Below are 21,007 nucleotides of genomic sequence, written 5' to 3'. Positions count from 1 at the left end.
TCACATTGAGGGTTCCACAACGCCTACGTACTAAAACCATCCTTACATGCTGTTGTTGTGCGATGTTTGTGCCTAATTGATGGTGTGCCTAGGCAGCAGGCATATATATCTATATATATATATATATATTTGAACCAAGGGCATAAGCTACGTCCAGCCTCTTGAGTATCCACTATAATACATGAACTGTCTAAAACAGCCAAGACTACCTCTTATTACTTGTATAGATATGATATGGCTATCATATTTATTTAGAAGGCCCTTCGCAATCAACCGTTTTACGGATTGACCACTCCAGATCCCTCTCCAATTAATTGTGGCAGAGTGAAACTCTATGTCACCTGTCGCTACGAACTTGCGCCGCAATTCGCGTCTTATGTCCGGGGTATCGTATCTTTGGATTTTGCGCTGATGCGCATCGTCCAAAGAGTGTCCGTCATTTGTCACCTGAACGTCAATCACATCAATGTGATTTGGTCGGAGTACCACCAGGTCGGGTTTATTGAGGCCGGACTCGCCCTGCAGACTTGGCTCAACAATGACCACGCAGCCTCTCTCCTCAAGTCCCCGCTTGATTCGATTTACTACGCAGTTGTGTCTAGCTACCCGCCTCCCATGCGAGCGATAGCATTTTTGCATGATGTGGTTTGATGTTTCGGGAGCATCACATCCTGCACGACACTGTCGATCCAATTCGTGCCTTCCCCTCGTAGTACGAGACTTCGTGGGTAGGGCATTTATCCGCAGTTTAATTCCGTCTCTATATTCCTTTCCTGTTAGCAAACGCGTGGGTTGACTGACCCATCCGTGTTGTGGACCATAATGGCCCGCTTCACGGAGACCGTTGCCATCAACAGACACGAACAATCTACTTGCCCAATACTCTTCTATTGCCGAACGTGTATGCATTTCTCCTTGTTCCGCTAGCAACCTAACTCGGGCCCTTTGCATTTCTTCCTCGATGAAAGAGCTGGCCACTTCGGATTGCTCGAAGTGAGGCCATTTTATATTGCTCAATCGTCTTAGTCGAAGCATAGGAGCCATCCATCTTAGTGATGGAATCCCGAGTCCCCCACACTTTGGGGGGGCGTGAACAAATGCTATTGGCACATCCGGTGGTAAACCTAGCCATTTACGCACATAGAATCGTATCAATTTGTCGGATTTTCGTAACACACCTATCGTCACACTCCCAAGGGTAAGCTTGTGGTAGAGTTGTGGGATAAGGACGGTTCGAAGGGCAAATATCTTCTGTTGTGGCTTAAGAGGAGCTTGTGACAACCCTTGTAGCTTTGGACCAATGTCCTCGGCTGGGTTGCACTTCACTCTCCCGTTTGCATTGAAAATGATACCTAAATACTTCCACTCGTTAGTTCGCTTCAATGCCGGACACCCGTTCAAGCCTACTTGGAAGGTATGTGGATCTAACACAGTACACTTCTGTTTCGGCTGACCCTTAATACCGATAGTGAAACACTTGTCGGCATTAAGGGTGAGTCCAACAGTAGCCAGATAGCTAACTGTCTTGTCAAGCAGTTGTTGAAGCCCCATACGAGTTTCCGCAAAAAGGACCAAATCGTCTGCAAACGCGGCCGCGTTTGTCATGGCAGTTCCAACCTTGGTACCAATTTCTTTGGGGAAAGCTCTAAGTAACCGGTCAATGACCAGATTAAATAGAATAGGAGACAAAGGGTCACCCTGCTTCACTCCTCTAGCAGGGACGAATTCCTCTGAACTCCAACCTTCTCCGCAGAGACTAGTACCACCAACCTCGTACGAACTTTGTACGTAGTCGACGAAGTCCTTCGGTGCGCCATAAGCTTTTAGGGTGTTATATATAGATGCATGTGACAAAGAGTCAAATGCCTTGCTCACATCCAAATTGGCTATGTAGCAAGATCTATAGCTTTTATGACTACTCCTTAGGACTAAGTCGACTATCGTCGCATTATCGGCGCATCCGTCTGTTGGTAAGAAGCCCCGCTGACGCGGGTCCCAATCAACTGATGAGGTCAATCGGGTTGCCAATATTGCATTTAGCTGTCTTACCAAGACTGATGGCACCGATATTGGACGAAAGTCTTGCGGTCGCATTGCCGTCCCCGTCTTCGGAATGAAGATGGTTCTGGCTAGTCGGATAAAGCGAGGTAATTTACCGCACCATAGAATTAGGTTCATTATGCGAAGCATAACGCCTAACGGCACCTCCTTAGCAGATTTTGGAGTTATTCCGTCAGGCCCCGGAGAGCTAGATAATGCGACTCTTGATGTCCTAAGTTCGCGCTTTGTAATAGCGGACCATACCCTCTCAAGCGAGTGAACTGGAGTTGTCACTATGTTTTCGCAAGAGCTTGGGCTAGACTGAGTCATTACCTCTCTCCAATAGGGTTCCATATATTCTTGGTTTGGCATTACCGACTCATCAGTTTCCTCGAGTATTGACTTAATGCACCTTCCTTTATGCTTATCCCAGTTTCGCTGGATGACAGCGTACTGCTGCCTTCTGCTTTCTCTTCTATTCCGAGGCCGCCGTGCCGGCCTCGTCAGCGTGCGTCTTGCACCCTGTGTCGGAAAAATTCCCTGAAGATAAGCGGATAAGCACTGGAGAGTGGTTTCCTTCCCCTCGATCTGCGCCCTATCAATGATAGTTTGCAGTTCTTGGGCTCTCCATTTGGAAGGACAAACTACGGGGCTATACCCGCGTAGCGCCAACAAGATTCCACTGTTCGACTGTTCTAATGGTGTGATTGGAGACGTTTCAGACGTTGGTACTTGGGGGTTTTGCTCACTATTACTAGGGCGGCGCCGTATGGTTAGATTTGCAACTTCTGGGACGAGAGCAGATTGCCCCCTTATCTGCTCGATTTTCTCCTTATAATCGTCCCTCTGTCTCAGCTTTTTAATTGCTTCGACGCTACGGTTCGTGAAAAATACCGCTAGTTGCTTATTTATGTGTCTTACACCATTTGCCGTGAGCTCAACCTCCTTTCTCGCCATCATCATCTTCTCTTCCTCACACCATCTTGCCTTGATATCAACACGTCGACGAATATCATCAAGTTCGTCTGGGTGTTGAGATCTCATGTGAACACCAAGTCCTCTTTTGCTTGTAAAGGACCGGTCACATATTGTACATGGCACTCCGACTGGAGTAGCTTCTGCACTTGGTTCATATTGGGCATCCCCTGGGAAAAGATCCACAGGGGGTCGAGTCGTCAACGAATTTTCCACTAGTATCCGAGGCCTGTTTCTATTACTTTCTGTAGTTCCAATATGTAAGATTTCCCATAGGGTAACCAGCCCTATGGGAAATATATTCGCCGCTCAAATTGGCTGTTAAACAGTAAAGCAAGCTGTTTAACATTACCGGGGAACACCACGAGGAGGTTTTGAGTCGACTTGAATCTAGATATGACTTATGAATTACAGAATAATATTCCCCTTCTGCACATCCGAGGATATGACTTATGAATTACAGAATAATATTCCCCTTCTGCATACCTAAATTCCAGTTCCCCCCTTAAGAGAGTCATAGTTACTCCCGCCGTTGACCCGCGCTTACTTGAATTTCTTCACTTTGACATTCAGAGCACTGGGCAGAAATCACATTGTGTCAACACCCGCTAGGGCCATCACAATGCTTTGTTTTAATTAGACAGTCGGATTCCCCAAGTCCGTGCCAGTTCTGAATTGATTGTTAATTGATAATCGTTATAATTAATAAGAACTAATTGGTTTAACCCAATTAGTATTCTTAAAAATTTTAGCAAGAAAGTTCCACAATTGGCTACGTAACTAAACTATCCGGGGAACAAGTGACCAACATAAATGCCAGACACTCTATTTACCCAGAACGAGCACATAAACCATGTTATTGTTTCCCAATCAAGCCCGACTATCTCAATCTTCAGAGCCAATCCTTATCCCGAAGTTACGGATCTAATTTGCCGACTTCCCTTACCTACATTATTCTATCGACTAGAGACTCTTCACCTTGGAGACCAGCTGCGGATATTGGTACGGCCTGTTGAGAAGTTTGCGTGTCCCCACCATAAATTTTCAAGGTCCGAGGAGAAAATATCGACACAACAGTATATGTCATGCTCTTCTAGCCCATCTACCATATCTCTCTGCGAAAGACTTCCATGGTAGTACGGCTATAAAACAGAAAAGAAAACTCTTCCGATATCTCTCGACGGCTTCTTTATGGTCGTTCCTGTTGCCAGGATGAGCACGAGGCCCATATTTAATAACAAACGGATACTCAACAGGTTACGGAATTGGAACCGTATTCCCTTTCGTTCAAAATTATTCAAGTATATTAATTAGCTTGATTTATATAATATAATTATATTTGTATGGCATTTGTGTTTTACTTGAAAATTTTCGGCTTTCGCCTTGAACTTAGGACCGACTAACTCGTGATCAACCACTGTTCACACGAAACCCTTCTCCACTTCAGTCCTCCAAGGTCTCATTCGATTATTTGCTACTACCACCAAGATCTGTACCAATGGCAGCTCCATGCAGGCTTACGCCAAACACTTCTACGCATACCATTGTACCTTCCTACTCACTAAAGTTTCAAAATTTATATCACAAGTAATATAAATCATCTACTTTAGCGGTAATGTATAGGTATACAACTTAAGCGCCATCCATTTTAAGGGCTAGTTGCTTCGGCAGGTGAGTTGTTACACACTCCTTAGCGGATTTCGACTTCCATGATCACCGTCCTGCTGTTTTAAGCAACCAACGCCTTTCATGGTATCTGCATGAGTTGTTAATTTGGGCACCGTAACATTACGTTTGGTTCATCCCACAGCGCCAGTTCTGCTTACCAAAAGTGGCCCACTGGGCACATTATATCATAACCTTGAACTTCATATCAAGAAAGTTAAGGTTCTTACCCATTTAAAGTTTGAGAATAGGTTAAGATCGTTTCGACCCTAAGGCCTCTAATCATTCGCTTTACCAGATAAGATTATTTTATATAACATTAAAATGCACCAGCTATCCTGAGGGAAACTTCGGAAGGAACCAGCTACTAGATGGTTCGATTGGTCTTTCGCCCCTATACTCAATTCTGACAATCGATTTGCACGTCAGAACTGTTTCGGTCTTCCATCAGGGTTTCCCCTGACTTCAACCTGATCAAGTATAGTTCACCATCTTTCGGGTCACAGCATATATGCTCAAGGTACGTTCCAGTTAGAGGCATAAATAATATAAATATCATTATACATAACTATATAGAACGCCCCGGGATTGTGTTAATTAGCTATAAATAGTTAAAAAACTAATCCCATTATTAGTCAAGTTAATTACGCTATTAGGTTTATATCCCAATAACTTGCACATATGTTAGACTCCTTGGTCCGTGTTTCAAGACGGGTCCCGAAGGTATCCTGAATCTTTCGCATTGTTAATCATACAAGTGCATATAATAAACACAAAAATCAATGATAATTATGCCATTATATAATTCCGAAAAATTAACGCACTGTATTCATATAAATCTATCAGCACTTTATCAAATTAATAACATTTATTCTGTGTTAAAATGCAAGCAAATTAATTTGAATAAACTATAAGTTATATTTTATGATAAATTTTGTATGCTAATAGATTACAATGTCCTTATATGGAAAAAATGCACACTATTATCATAATATTGTTTAAATATTACAATTTTAATGATGAATTTTCCATAACGGATATTCAGGTTCATCGGGCTTAACCTCTAAGCAGTTTCACGTACTGTTTAACTCTCTATTCAGAGTTCTTTTCAACTTTCCCTCACGGTACTTGTTTACTATCGGTCTCATGGTTATATTTAGTTTTAGATGGAGTTTACCACCCACTTAGTGCTGCACTATCAAGCAACACGACTCTTTGGAAACATCATCTAGTAATCATTAACGTTATACGGGCCTGGCACCCTCTATGGGTAAATGGCCTCATTTAAGAAGGACTTAAATCGTTAATTTCTCATACTAGAATATTGACGCTCCATACACTGCATCTCACATTTGCCATATAGACAAAGTGACTTAGTGCTGAACTGATTTCTTTTCGCTCGCCGCTACTAAGAAAATCCTGGTTAGTTTCTTTTCCTCCCCTAATTAATATGCTTAAATTCAGGGGGTAGTCCCATATGAGTTGAGGTTGTGTATAACTTTTTTTGCAATTAATTCTTTATATATAATGATAAAACATTTTATTAAATTCGTTATATATTTTATATATTTGTATGGCATTTGTTTGGTCTAACGAATCAACGAAGAATAATAATATTGTCAACGGCTTTCTATTTACTAATCTTTAATAAGAGACAATTCTAGATAAATTTTTTATGCTAGACATTTCTCAGTATTATTTGATTGAAAAAGAAAATATTTCTCTTCGTTTTTCACATTCAAATTATTTACTAATGTGAGATAATGTTTTTCATATATTTGTTAATATTATGAATAATATAATAATTAAATTATTATTATCCAATAATATACCATATGCTTATAAAATTTCATTATAAAATTTATATAAACAACTTAATTAGCATAGTCTTACAACCCTCAACCATATGTAGTCCAAGCAGCACTATAAAATTAATTAAAGTACATAACAGCATGGACTGCGATATGCGTTCAAAATGTCGATGTTCATGTGTCCTGCAGTTCACACGATGACGCACAGTTTGCTGCGTTCTTCATCGACCCATGAGCCGAGTGATCCACCGCTTAGAGTTTTATATATTGGTTTGGTAATTTTGTCATATATGTTTTTATTGAAAGAAATTAAAAATACACCATTTTACTGGCATATATCAATTCCTTCAATAAATTGATTTTTATACCTAAAACGAATGCTGCGAAATGTCTTAGTTTCATATAACCAATAATATATCAAGTATTTTTTAAATGGCATTTACGGTATTAATACTTTTTTTTAGCGATATATATTGAAATTTATATAAAACATTAACCTGTAATAATCAGGTACAACATTGTACATTTTAGGTTGTTGCATTATCCAATGTATGCGCATAACTGAGATGAACAATACATATCGCAACGCGTGTATATTATGGTCCATATACACACAGTGTTTTATTAATTAATTGCATTTAATATACAATATAATAATAATATTAAATAAATTTAATAATTTCGATTTGCTTGTTCGAATTTGTTATTTGTTTGCTTTTGCTTATTTATTTATCTCTTATTTAATGCAATAATATATTTATTATTACAATTATTATTTCGATTTGCTTGTTCGAAATTTTATATTTGATCTATAAAAGATCATATTTTTGGCAATTTATATTTTATTTGTATTACTATAATATATTATATTATTATAATAAAAACAAATTTTTTTATTAACGGTAAGGATATTAAACAATAATGATCCTTCCGCAGGTTCACCTACGGAAACCTTGTTACGACTTTTACTTCCTCTAAATAATCAAGTTCGGTCAACTTTTGCGAAACAACCGTAACACACAAGGCGTCACAGTGATCACGTCCGGAGACCTCACTAAATAATTCAATCGGTAGTAGCGACGGGCGGTGTGTACAAAGGGCAGGGACGTAATCAATGCGAGTTAATGACTCACACTTACTGGGAATTCCAAGTTCATGTGAACAGTTTCAGTTCACAATCCCAAGCATGAAAGTGGTTCAGCGGTTTACCCGGACCTCTCGGTCTAGGAAATACACGTTGATACTTTCATTGTAGCGCGCGTGCAGCCCAGGACATCTAAGGGCATCACAGACCTGTTATTGCTCAATCTCATTATTGCTAGACGCAATTTGTCCATTTAAGAAGCTAGTGTCCTTATAATGGGACAAACCAACAGGTACGGCTCCACTTATATAAACACATTCAAACACAATAAACATTTTACTGCCACCATGAATGAAGGCTATATAAGCTTCAACACCATAATCCTGAAGATATCTATTTAATATATTTGAGTCTCGTTCGTTATCGGAATTAACCAGACAAATCACTCCACGAACTAAGAACGGCCATGCACCACCACCCATAGATTCGAGAAAGAGCTATCAATCTGTCTTACACACTTATGTTCGGACCTGGTAAGTTTTCCCGTGTTGAGTCAAATTAAGCCGCAGGCTCCACTCCTGGTGGTGCCCTTCCGTCAATTCCTTTAAGTTTCAGCTTTGCAACCATACTTCCCCCGGAGCCCAAAAGCTTTGGTTTCCCGGGAAGCGACTGAGAGAGCCATAAAAGTAGCTACACCCAATTGCTAGCTGGCATCGTTTATGGTTAGAACTAGGGCGGTATCTGATCGCCTTCGAACCTCTAACTTTCGTTCTTGATTAATGAAAACATCTTTGGCAAATGCTTTCGCTTAAGTTAGTCTTACGACGGTCCAAGAATTTCACCTCTCGCGTCGTAATACTAATGCCCCCAAACTGCTTCTATTAATCATTACCTCTTGATCTGAAAACCAATGAAAGCAGAACAGAGGTCTTATTTCATTATCCCATGCACAGAATATTCAGGCATTTGAAGCCTGCTTTAAGCACTCTAATTTGTTCAAAGTAATTGTACCGGCCCACAATAACACTCGTTTAAGAGCACTAATGCAGGTTTTTAAATAGGAGGAACATATGAAAAAATACAAGTATCTAAGCACATGTAAGAACTCCACCGGTAATACGCTTACATACATAAAGGTATAGTACTAACCACAATTGTAAGTTGTACTACCCGTATGAAGCACAAGTTCAACTACGAACGTTTTAACCGCAACAACTTTAATATACGCTATTGGAGCTGGAATTACCGCGGCTGCTGGCACCAGACTTGCCCTCCAATTGGTCCTTGTTAAAGGATTTAAAGTGTACTCATTCCAATTACAGGGCCTCGGATATGAGTCCTGTATTGTTATTTTTCGTCACTACCTCCCCGAGCTGGGAGTGGGTAATTTACGCGCCTGCTGCCTTCCTTAGATGTGGTAGCCGTTTCTCAGGCTCCCTCTCCGGAATCGAACCCTGATTCCCCGTTACCCGTTGCAACCATGGTAGTCCTAGATACTACCATCAAAAGTTGATAGGGCAGACATTTGAAAGATCTGTCGTCGGTACAAGACCATACGATCTGCATGTTATCTAGAGTTCAACCAATATAACGATCTTGCGATCGCTTGGTTTTAGCCTAATAAAAGCACATGTCCCATAAGGTTCATGTTTTAATTGCATGTATTAGCTCTAGAATTACCACAGTTATCCAAGTAACTGTTAACGATCTAAGGAACCATAACTGATATAATGAGCCTTTTGCGGTTTCACTTTTAATTCGTGTGTACTTAGACATGCATGGCTTAATCTTTGAGACAAGCATATAACTACTGGCAGGATCAACCAGAATAATGTTTTTATTCATATTTCATTCATATTTTTGAATAGAAATTAGCAATATAAATTTTATAGATTGTTTTCTATCGAATACGGCCATTTTTATATAGCATTCGTATACGTTTGTTGTTTTCACAATATATACTTGTTCCGCCACTAATAATAACAAGTTTTTTAATTATTGATGTTAAAAACACAATATTTTTTTTCGTAATACGTAATAATTTTCTTTATATTTGCATATTTCATTCTAAAATATCTTTTTTGTTCGACATACGTCATTATTGTATCCACACATGTACAATTTTTGTTTAACCAATATAAAATATTGAATTAAATCATTTGTATTTTGATGATAAATTTAAAATTTATCTGTATATATTCATATAAGACTCTTTGGTAATATATAATATAAAACCGAGCGCATATATGATATGTACGTTAGAAAAAATAATATATATATATATTATTTTCTTTTAATATAGGGACACCTCTTTTAATTTATCCCCGCAGGGAATTATCACATAACTCAGTATGTGATAATGGCAGACCAATATACATATATATCAAGATTATCAATACAAAATATATATCATTATTAGCCTGCCTCAATTGTAATTATTTATTTGGATTAACGATAAAGTTCGGAAACAATTTGTTATTCTATGTATAATAGAAACCTTGGCCTTTGTTTCAACATTATTATCTTTGGGCTTAAAATATTAACCGTGGAGCCAAGTCTCATATTCATAAATGAATAAAGAAACAAATTTGACGGATTAATATCTTCTCTACCGACAGACAGTATTTTGTCACGTCAATAGTAGATGGCCGGCCCATTGACCATCCTATAGTAGTTTTTGGACCCAATATCTTTAATTCGGGTATTTTCAATTGTCTTTGCCAATCAACCGTTTGGTACTCTCTCATATAATAAGAGAATACACATATAATTCCATTATATGGATATATCTTCATTATTTTATTTGCTACATCACCCTATAATAGTTTTTGAACCCGTCAACTTCAATTCGGGTATTTTCAATTGTCTTTGCCAACCATTTATATGGTATTCTCTATTATAATAAGAGAATACTAGTGTATATCCATTATATGGATATATCATCTTCATATTATTTGCTACACCACCCTATAGTAGTTTTTGAACCCATCATCTGCAATTCGGGTATTTTCAATTGTCTTTGCCAACCAACTATACGGTATTCTCTCTTATAATAAGAGAATACAAGTATATTTTCATTATATGGATATAATGCCATTTATTTTTCAATATCCATATAATTCATTTAGTTTTGTATGTACAAAACAAGTTTTCTTTATAGTATTGACAAAATCATATGTTTACGCATAACATAAGTTTTGACCAATACGAGGAGGGGCCCGCCAACGACCACCTCCCTATAGTAGTTTTTTACCCCACGCACTACTGCGTGCCTGTTTACAGTACTAGTGCCAGCTATCACTAGGTTTATATATCATGTTTCAGTGATATATGGGTAAATTCTACCATTTATTCTTATGTATATGGCATTTCTATGCCATATTTATACAATCCATTCATATCTTAATGTATATTTATTATATTATACATTATTATGCCTTATAGGTATTATACCTATAAGCCATATCCATACGATTCATTCACTAGTGCCGCCCCTCACTAGGTTTATAATTGTTATATCATTGATATACAATTTATTTCTATATATATGGCATTTATATGCCATATCCATACAATGCATTCACATTTCAATGTATATTTACTTGTTATACATTATTATGCCTTATAGGTATTATACCTATAAGCCATATCCATACGATTCACTTATATAAATATATGTATATTTTTCTATACATAATTTTTTTTTATTTTTGTATGGATTTCTATGCATATCCATAGTTTATATGGATATGCTTGGCGTTCTATATAGTATTGACAAATTCATATGCATAACATAAGTTTTGACCAATACGAGGAGGGGCCCGCCAACGACCACCTCCCTATAGTAGTTTTTTACCCCACGCACTATTGCGTGCCTGTTTACAGTACTAGTGCCAGCTATCACTAGGTTTATATATCGTGTTTCAGTGATATATGGGTAAATTCTACCATTTATTCTTATGTATATGGCATTTCTATGCCATATTTATACAATCCATTCATATCTTAATGTATATTTATTATATTATACATTATTATGCCTTATAGGTATTATACCTATAAGCCATATCCATACGATTCATTCACTAGTGCCGCCCCTCACTAGGTTTATAATTGTTATATCATTGATATACAATTTATTTCTATATATATGGCATTTATATGCCATATCCATACAATGCATTCACATTTCAATGTATATTTACTTGTTATACATTATTATGCCTTATAGGTATTATACCTATAAGCCATATCCATACGATTCACTTATATAAATATATGTATATTTTTTCTATACATAATTTTTTTTTACTTTTGTATGGATTTTCTATGCATATCCATAGTTTATATGGATATGCTTGGCGTTCTATATAGTATTGACAAATTCATATGCATAACATAAGTTTTGACCAATACGAGGAGGGGCCCGCCAACGACCACCTCCCTATAGTAGTTTTTTACCCCACGCACTATTGCGTGCCTGTTTACAGTACTAGTGCCAGCTATCACTAGGTTTATATATCGTGTTTCAGTGATATATGGGTAAATTCTACCATTTATTCTTATGTATATGGCATTTCTATGCCATATTTATACAATCCATTCATATCTTAATGTATATTTATTATATTATACATTATTATGCCTTATAGGTATTATACCTATAAGCCATATCCATACGATTCATTCACTAGTGCCGCCCCTCACTAGGTTTATAATTGTTATATCATTGATATACAATTTATTTCTATATATATGGCATTTATATGCCATATCCATACAATGCATTCACATTTCAATGTATATTTACTTGTTATACATTATTATGCCTTATAGGTATTATACCTATAAGCCATATCCATACGATTCACTTATATAAATATATGTATATTTTTCTATACATAATTTTTTTTTACTTTTGTATGGTTTTCTATGCATATCCATAGTTTATATGGATATGCTTGGCGTTCTATATAGTATTGACAAATTCATATGCATAACATAAGTTTTGACCAATACGAGGAGGGGCCCGCCAACGACCACCTCCCTATAGTAGTTTTTTACCCCACGCACTATTGCGTGCCTGTTTACAGTACTAGTGCCAGCTATCACTAGGTTTATATATCGTGTTTCAGTGATATATGGGTAAATTCTACCATTTATTCTTATGTATATGGCATTTCTATGCCATATTTATACAATCCATTCATATCTTAATGTATATTTATTATATTATACATTATTATGCCTTATAGGTATTATACCTATAAGCCATATCCATACGATTCATTCACTAGTGCCGCCCCTCACTAGGTTTATAATTGTTATATCATTGATATACAATTTATTTCTATATATATGGCATTTATATGCCATATCCATACAATGCATTCACATTTCAATGTATATTTACTTGTTATACATTATTATGCCTTATAGGTATTATACCTATAAGCCATATCCATACGATTCACTTATATAAATATATGTATATTTTTCTATACATAATTTTTTTTTACTTTTGTATGGTTTTCTATGCATATCCATAGTTTATATGGATATGCTTGGCGTTCTATATAGTATTGACAAATTCATATGCATAACATAAGTTTTGACCAATACGAGGAGGGGCCCGCCAACGACCACCTCCCTATAGTAGTTTTTTACCCCACGCACTATTGCGTGCCTGTTTACAGTACTAGTGCCAGCTATCACTAGGTTTATATATCGTGTTTCAGTGATATATGGGTAAATTCTACCATTTATTCTTATGTATATGGCATTTCTATGCCATATTTATACAATCCATTCATATCTTAATGTATATTTATTATATTATACATTATTATGCCTTATAGGTATTATACCTATAAGCCATATCCATACGATTCATTCACTAGTGCCGCCCCTCACTAGGTTTATAATTGTTATATCATTGATATACAATTTATTTCTATATATATGGCATTTATATGCCATATCCATACAATGCATTCACATTTCAATGTATATTTACTTGTTATACATTATTATGCCTTATAGGTATTATACCTATAAGCCATATCCATACGATTCACTTATATAAATATATGTATATTTTTCTATACATAATTTTTTTTTACTTTTGTATGGATTTCTATGCATATCCATAGTTTATATGGATATGCTTGGCGTTCTATATAGTATTGACAAATTCATATGCATAACATAAGTTTTGACCAATACGAGGAGGGGCCCGCCAACGACCACCTCCCTATAGTAGTTTTTTACCCCACGCACTATTGCGTGCCTGTTTACAGTACTAGTGCCAGCTATCACTAGGTTTATATATCGTGTTTCAGTGATATATGGGTAAATTCTACCATTTATTCTTATGTATATGGCATTTCTATGCCATATTTATACAATCCATTCATATCTTAATGTATATTTATTATATTATACATTATTATGCCTTATAGGTATTATACCTATAAGCCATATCCATACGATTCATTCACTAGTGCCGCCCCTCACTAGGTTTATAATTGTTATATCATTGATATACAATTTATTTCTATATATATGGCATTTATATGCCATATCCATACAATGCATTCACATTTCAATGTATATTTACTTGTTATACATTATTATGCCTTATAGGTATTATACCTATAAGCCATATCCATACGATTCACTTATATAAATATATGTATATTTTTCTATACATAATTTTTTTTTACTTTTGTATGGATTTCTATGCATATCCATAGTTTATATGGATATGCTTGGCGTTCTATATAGTATTGACAAATTCATATGCATAACATAAGTTTTGACCAATACGAGGAGGGGCCCGCCAACGACCACCTCCCTATAGTAGTTTTTTACCCCACGCACTATTGCGTGCATGTTTACAGTACTAGTGCCAGCTATCATTAGGTTTATATATCGTGTTTCAGTGATATATGGGTAAATTCTACCATTTATTCTTATGTATGTATATGGCATTTCTATGCCATATTTATATAATTCATTCATATCTTAATTTATATTTATTATATTATACATTATTATGCCTTATAGGTATTATACCTATAAGCCATATCCATACGATTCATATACTAGTGCAGCCCCTCACTAGGTTTATATATCTCATTTTAATTATATATTGGTAAATTCTATTATTTATTCTTGTGTATATGGCACTTATATGCCGCCATATCTATAAAAATGCATTTATATTTCAATGTATATTTTCTATATTATACATTATTATGCCTTAAAAAGTTATTATACCTACCATAAGGCGATATCCATACGATTCATTTATATAAAAGATATATGTATAATTTTCTATACATAATTTTTTTTTATGAATATATGGGTTTCCTAAGCATATCCATATAATACATTTAGTTTTATATGGATTAGATTGGTCTTCTTTATTGTATTGCCAAACTCATATTGATAAAATAAGTTTTGAACAATAAGAGGATCAGCCGCCAACCAACCAACCACTGCTACCATTGGAGGAACATATACTTACTTTTTATATGTCCTCTTACTTGAATGGTCCTCTCTTTACTTGAAAATTTCATTACCATAGGAATCTATTTATACATGGAATATGATTTCCACTACTTTTTCGCGTCACTAATAATTAATATGACGATACAGACTTGCTACCATAACATAAGTCTTGAACAATAATAGGAGCAGCCGCCAACCAACCACCAACCAACCAACCACTGCTACCATTGATAGTAATTTTATATGTCCTCTTTAGTTGAATTTCAATACCATAGGAATATTTATACATGGAATATGTTTTGCCACTACTTTTTCGCGTCACTAATAATATGACGATACAGTCTTGCTACCATAACATAAGTTTTGAACAATAAGAGGAGCAGACACACCAACCAACCAACCGCGCTGCTACCATTATATATACTTATATTTATATAAGTCCTCTTTACTTGAATGGCCTCTTTACTTGAATTTCAATACCATAGGAATATTTATTTATACATGGAATATGTTTTGCCACTACTTTTTCGCGTCACTAATAATATGACGATATAGACTTGCTACCATAACATAAGTTTTGAACAATAAGAGGAGCAGACACCAACCAACCAACCGCTGCTACCATTGAATGAACCATATATACAAACTTTTATATATGTCCTCTTTACTTGAATTTTAATACCATAGGAATATTTATACATGGAATATGTTTGCCACTTTATCATCGCGTCACTAATAAGATGACGATACATTTTGTTTGTTCAATATTTACTTATATATTGATGTTTCCAATTTAGGTCTTTTATATTTCTTCTTCCCTACCTTACACACCACAAACAAAGTGGCGTGCGATGCTGCAAGCAAGCATAATGATTATGCCCGCTTGCAACATCTTTATTATCGAATCATCAAGCAAAGGATAAGCTTCAGTGGATCGCAGTATGGCAGCTGCTCAACCACTTACAACACCTTGCCTGTTACAAAAGTCGTTTACAATTGATTCTAGGCTTTGTCATTGTATTAAATAATGCTTTTATATGTAACTAGCGCGGCATCAGGTGATCAAAGATCCTCCCAATTTACTATGTTACAAATTACATTGGCATCACATCCATTGTCGTTTATAAAGTAAATTATAAACTTTAAATGGTTTAGAAGCCATACAATGCAAATTGCCCCTTATTTATCATTGCAGTCCAGCACGGATACGACCTTAGAGGCGTTCAGGCATAATCCAACGGACGTAGCGTCATACCACTGTTCGCTCGAACAAGTATTGTGCCATTGGTCCGTACCTGCGGTTCCTCTCGTACTACGCAGGAATGCTGTCGCAACAACGTTTTGTCATTAGTAGGGTAAAACTAACCTGTCTCACGACGGTCTAAACCCAGCTCACGTTCCCTTGCATGGGTGAACAATCCAACGCTTGGTGAATTTTGCTTCACAATGATAGGAAGAGCCGACATCGAAGGATCAAAAAGCGACGTCGCTATGAACGCTTGGCCGCCACAAGCCAGTTATCCCTATGGTAACTTTTCTGACACCTCTTGTTAAAAACTCTTTAAACCAAAAGGATCGATAGGCCGAGCTTTTGCTGTCCCTGTGTGTACTGAACACCGAGATCAAGTCAGCATTTGCCCTTTTGCTCTATGTGTGGTTTCTGTCCGCACTGAGCTGGCCTTGGGACACCTCCGTTATTATTTGAGAGATGTACCGCCCCAGTCAAACTCCCTACCTGGCAATGTCCTTGAATTGGATCATACCTGAGTAATTGGAGTTATACCAAATTTTCAAATCAAAAATACATAAATGCACCGTTTTATTAAAGAATTTGTTTGCGATTATATAACAAACTCGTGATACTTTGATCAAGAAGCTTGCATCAAAACCCAATACCATAAGATATAATAAATATATCCGTATAATGGCTAGGAAATGATACACGTTCCATTTAATCAAGTAAGTAAGGAAACAATAAGAGTAGTGGTATTTCATTGGCGATACCAAACCGAAGTCTAATATCTCCCACTTATTCTACACCTCTTATGTCTCCTTACACTGCCAGATTAGAGTCAAGCTCAAAAGGGTCTTCTTTCCCCGCTAATTATTCCAAGCCCGTTCCCTTGGCTGTGGTTTCGCTAGATAGTAGATAGGGACAGTAGGAATCTCGTTAATCCATTCATGCGCGTCACTAATTAGATGACGAGGCATTTGGCTACCTTAAGAGAGTCATAGTTACTCCCGCCGTTGACCCGCGCTTACTTGAATTTCTTCACTTTGACATTCAGAGCACTGGGCAGAAATCACATTGTGTCAACACCCGCTAGGGCCATCACAATGCTTTGTTTTAATTAGACAGTCGGATTCCCCAAGTCCGTGCCAGTTCTGAATTGATTGTTAATTGATAATCGTTATAATTAATAAGAACTAATTGGTTTAACCCAATTAGTATTCTTAAAAATTTTAGCAAGAAAGTTCCACAATTGGCTACGTAACTAAACTATCCGGGGAACAAGTGACCAACATAAATGCCAGACACTCTATTTACCCAGAACGAGCACATAAACCATGTTATTGTTTCCCAATCAAGCCCGACTATCTCAATCTTCAGAGCCAATCCTTATCCCGAAGTTACGGATCTAATTTGCCGACTTCCCTTACCTACATTATTCTATCGACTAGAGACTCTTCACCTTGGAGACCAGCTGCGGATATTGGTACGGCCTGTTGAGAAGTTTGCGTGTCCCCACCATAAATTTTCAAGGTCCGAGGAGAAAATATCGACACAACAGTATATGTCATGCTCTTCTAGCCCATCTACCATATCTCTCTGCGAAAGACTTCCATGGTAGTACGGCTATAAAACAGAAAAGAAAACTCTTCCGATATCTCTCGACGGCTTCTTTATGGTCGTTCCTGTTGCCAGGATGAGCACGAGGCCCATATTTAATAACAAACGGATACTCAACAGGTTACGGAATTGGAACCGTATTCCCTTTCGTTCAAAATTATTCAAGTATATTAATTAGCTTGATTTATATAATATAATTATATTTGTATGGCATTTGTGTTTTACTTGAAAATTTTCGGCTTTCGCCTTGAACTTAGGACCGACTAACTCGTGATCAACCACTGTTCACACGAAACCCTTCTCCACTTCAGTCCTCCAAGGTCTCATTCGATTATTTGCTACTACCACCAAGATCTGTACCAATGGCAGCTCCATGCAGGCTTACGCCAAACACTTCTACGCATACCATTGTACCTTCCTACTCACTAAAGTTTCAAAATTTATATCACAAGTAATATAAATCATCTACTTTAGCGGTAATGTATAGGTATACAACTTAAGCGCCATCCATTTTAAGGGCTAGTTGCTTCGGCAGGTGAGTTGTTACACACTCCTTAGCGGATTTCGACTTCCATGATCACCGTCCTGCTGTTTTAAGCAACCAACGCCTTTCATGGTATCTGCATGAGTTGTTAATTTGGGCACCGTAACATTACGTTTGGTTCATCCCACAGCGCCAGTTCTGCTTACCAAAAGTGGCCCACTGGGCACATTATATCATAACCTTGAACTTCATATCAAGAAAGTTAAGGTTCTTACCCATTTAAAGTTTGAGAATAGGTTAAGATCGTTTCGACCCTAAGGCCTCTAATCATTCGCTTTACCAGATAAGATTATTTTATATAACATTAAAATGCACCAGCTATCCTGAGGGAAACTTCGGAAGGAACCAGCTACTAGATGGTTCGATTGGTCTTTCGCCCCTATACTCAATTCTGACAATCGATTTGCACGTCAGAACTGTTTCGGTCTTCCATCAGGGTTTCCCCTGACTTCAACCTGATCAAGTATAGTTCACCATCTTTCGGGTCACAGCATATATGCTCAAGGTACGTTCCAGTTAGAGGCATAAATAATATAAATATCATTATACATAACTATATAGAACGCCCCGGGATTGTGTTAATTAGCTATAAATAGTTAAAAAACTAATCCCATTATTAGTCAAGTTAATTACGCTATTAGGTTTATATCCCAATAACTTGCACATATGTTAGACTCCTTGGTCCGTGTTTCAAGACGGGTCCCGAAGGTATCCTGAATCTTTCGCATTGTTAATCATACAAGTGCATATAATAAACACAAAAATCAATGATAATTATGCCATTATATAATTCCGAAAAATTAACGCACTGTATTCATATAAATCTATCAGCACTTTATCAAATTAATAACATTTATTCTGTGTTAAAATGCAAGCAAATTAATTTGAATAAACTATAAGTTATATTTTATGATAAATTTTGTATGCTAATAGATTACAATGTCCTTATATGGAAAAAATGCACACTATTATCATAATATTGTTTAAATATTACAATTTTAATGATGAATTTTCCATAACGGATATTCAGGTTCATCGGGCTTAACCTCTAAGCAGTTTCACGTACTGTTTAACTCTCTATTCAGAGTTCTTTTCAACTTTCCCTCACGGTACTTGTTTACTATCGGTCTCATGGTTATATTTAGTTTTAGATGGAGTTTACCACCCACTTAGTGCTGCACTATCAAGCAACACGACTCTTTGGAAACATCATCTAGTAATCATTAACGTTATACGGGCCTGGCACCCTCTATGGGTAAATGGCCTCATTTAAGAAGGACTTAAATCGTTAATTTCTCATACTAGAATATTGACGCTCCATACACTGCATCTCACATTTGCCATATAGACAAAGTGACTTAGTGCTGAACTGATTTCTTTTCGCTCGCCGCTACTAAGAAAATCCTGGTTAGTTTCTTTTCCTCCCCTAATTAATATGCTTAAATTCAGGGGGTAGTCCCATATGAGTTGAGGTTGTGTATAACTTTTTTTGCAATTAATTCTTTATATATAATGATAAAACATTTTATTAAATTCGTTATATATTTTATATATTTGTATGGCATTTGTTTGGTCTAACGAATCAACGAAGAATAATAATATTGTCAACGGCTTTCTATTTACTAATCTTTAATAAGAGACAATTCTAGATAAATTTTTTATGCTAGACATTTCTCAGTATTATTTGATTGAAAAAGAAAATATTTCTCTTCGTTTTTCACATTCAAATTATTTACTAATGTGAGATAATGTTTTTCATATATTTGTTAATATTATGAATAATATAATAATTAAATTATTATTATCCAATAATATACCATATGCTTATAAAATTTCATTATAAAATTTATATAAACAACTTAATTAGCATAGTCTTACAACCCTCAACCATATGTAGTCCAAGCAGCACTATAAAATTAATTAAAGTACATAACAGCATGGACTGCGATATGCGTTCAAAATGTCGATGTTCATGTGTCCTGCAGTTCACACGATGACGCACAGTTTGCTGCGTTCTTCATCGACCCATGAGCCGAGTGATCCACCGCTTAGAGTTTTATATATTGGTTTGGTAATTTTGTCATATATGTTTTTATTGAAAGAAATTAAAAATACACCATTTTACTGGCATATATCAATTCCTTCAATAAATTGATTTTTATACCTAAAACGAATGCTGCGAAATGTCTTAGTTTCATATAACCAATAATATATCAAGTATTTTTTAAATGGCATTTACGGTATTAATACTTTTTTTTAGCGATATATATTGAAATTTATATAAAACATTAACCTGTAATAATCAGGTACAACATTGTACATTTTAGGTTGTTGCATTATCCAATGTATGCGCATAACTGAGATGAACAATACATATCGCAACGCGTGTATATTATGGTCCATATACACACAGTGTTTTATTAATTAATTGCATTTAATATACAATATAATAATAATATTAAATAAATTTAATAATTTCGATTTGCTTGTTCGAATTTGTTATTTGTTTGCTTTTGCTTATT

General features: G+C 36.2%; 4 non-coding genes across 4 annotated transcripts; all 4 read right to left on the bottom strand.

Moving 5' to 3' along the window:
- Window positions 1-6,572: 6,572 nt before the first annotated feature.
- Window positions 6,573-6,751, bottom strand: LOC119559585. The gene has a single exon (XR_005220856.1). It is a non-coding gene; the product is annotated as a 5.8S ribosomal RNA (ribosomal RNA).
- Window positions 6,752-7,410: 659 nt separating this feature from the next.
- LOC119559581 lies at window positions 7,411-9,405 on the bottom strand. The gene has a single exon (XR_005220852.1). It is a non-coding gene; the product is annotated as a small subunit ribosomal RNA (ribosomal RNA).
- Window positions 9,406-15,990: 6,585 nt separating this feature from the next.
- On the bottom strand, window positions 15,991-19,961 carry LOC119559582. The gene has a single exon (XR_005220853.1). It is a non-coding gene; the product is annotated as a large subunit ribosomal RNA (ribosomal RNA).
- Window positions 19,962-20,362: 401 nt separating this feature from the next.
- LOC119559584 lies at window positions 20,363-20,541 on the bottom strand. Its single transcript, XR_005220855.1, has one exon. It is a non-coding gene; the product is annotated as a 5.8S ribosomal RNA (ribosomal RNA).
- Window positions 20,542-21,007: the final 466 nt, after the last annotated feature.

Source organism: Drosophila subpulchrella, unplaced genomic scaffold (genome assembly GCF_014743375.2).
Source record: "Drosophila subpulchrella strain 33 F10 #4 breed RU33 unplaced genomic scaffold, RU_Dsub_v1.1 Primary Assembly Seq242, whole genome shotgun sequence".
NCBI classification, from domain to species: domain Eukaryota; kingdom Metazoa; phylum Arthropoda; class Insecta; order Diptera; family Drosophilidae; genus Drosophila; species Drosophila subpulchrella.
The sequence above is the reverse complement of the archived record's forward strand: the minus strand, read 5'-3'. Positions and strand labels throughout refer to the sequence as shown.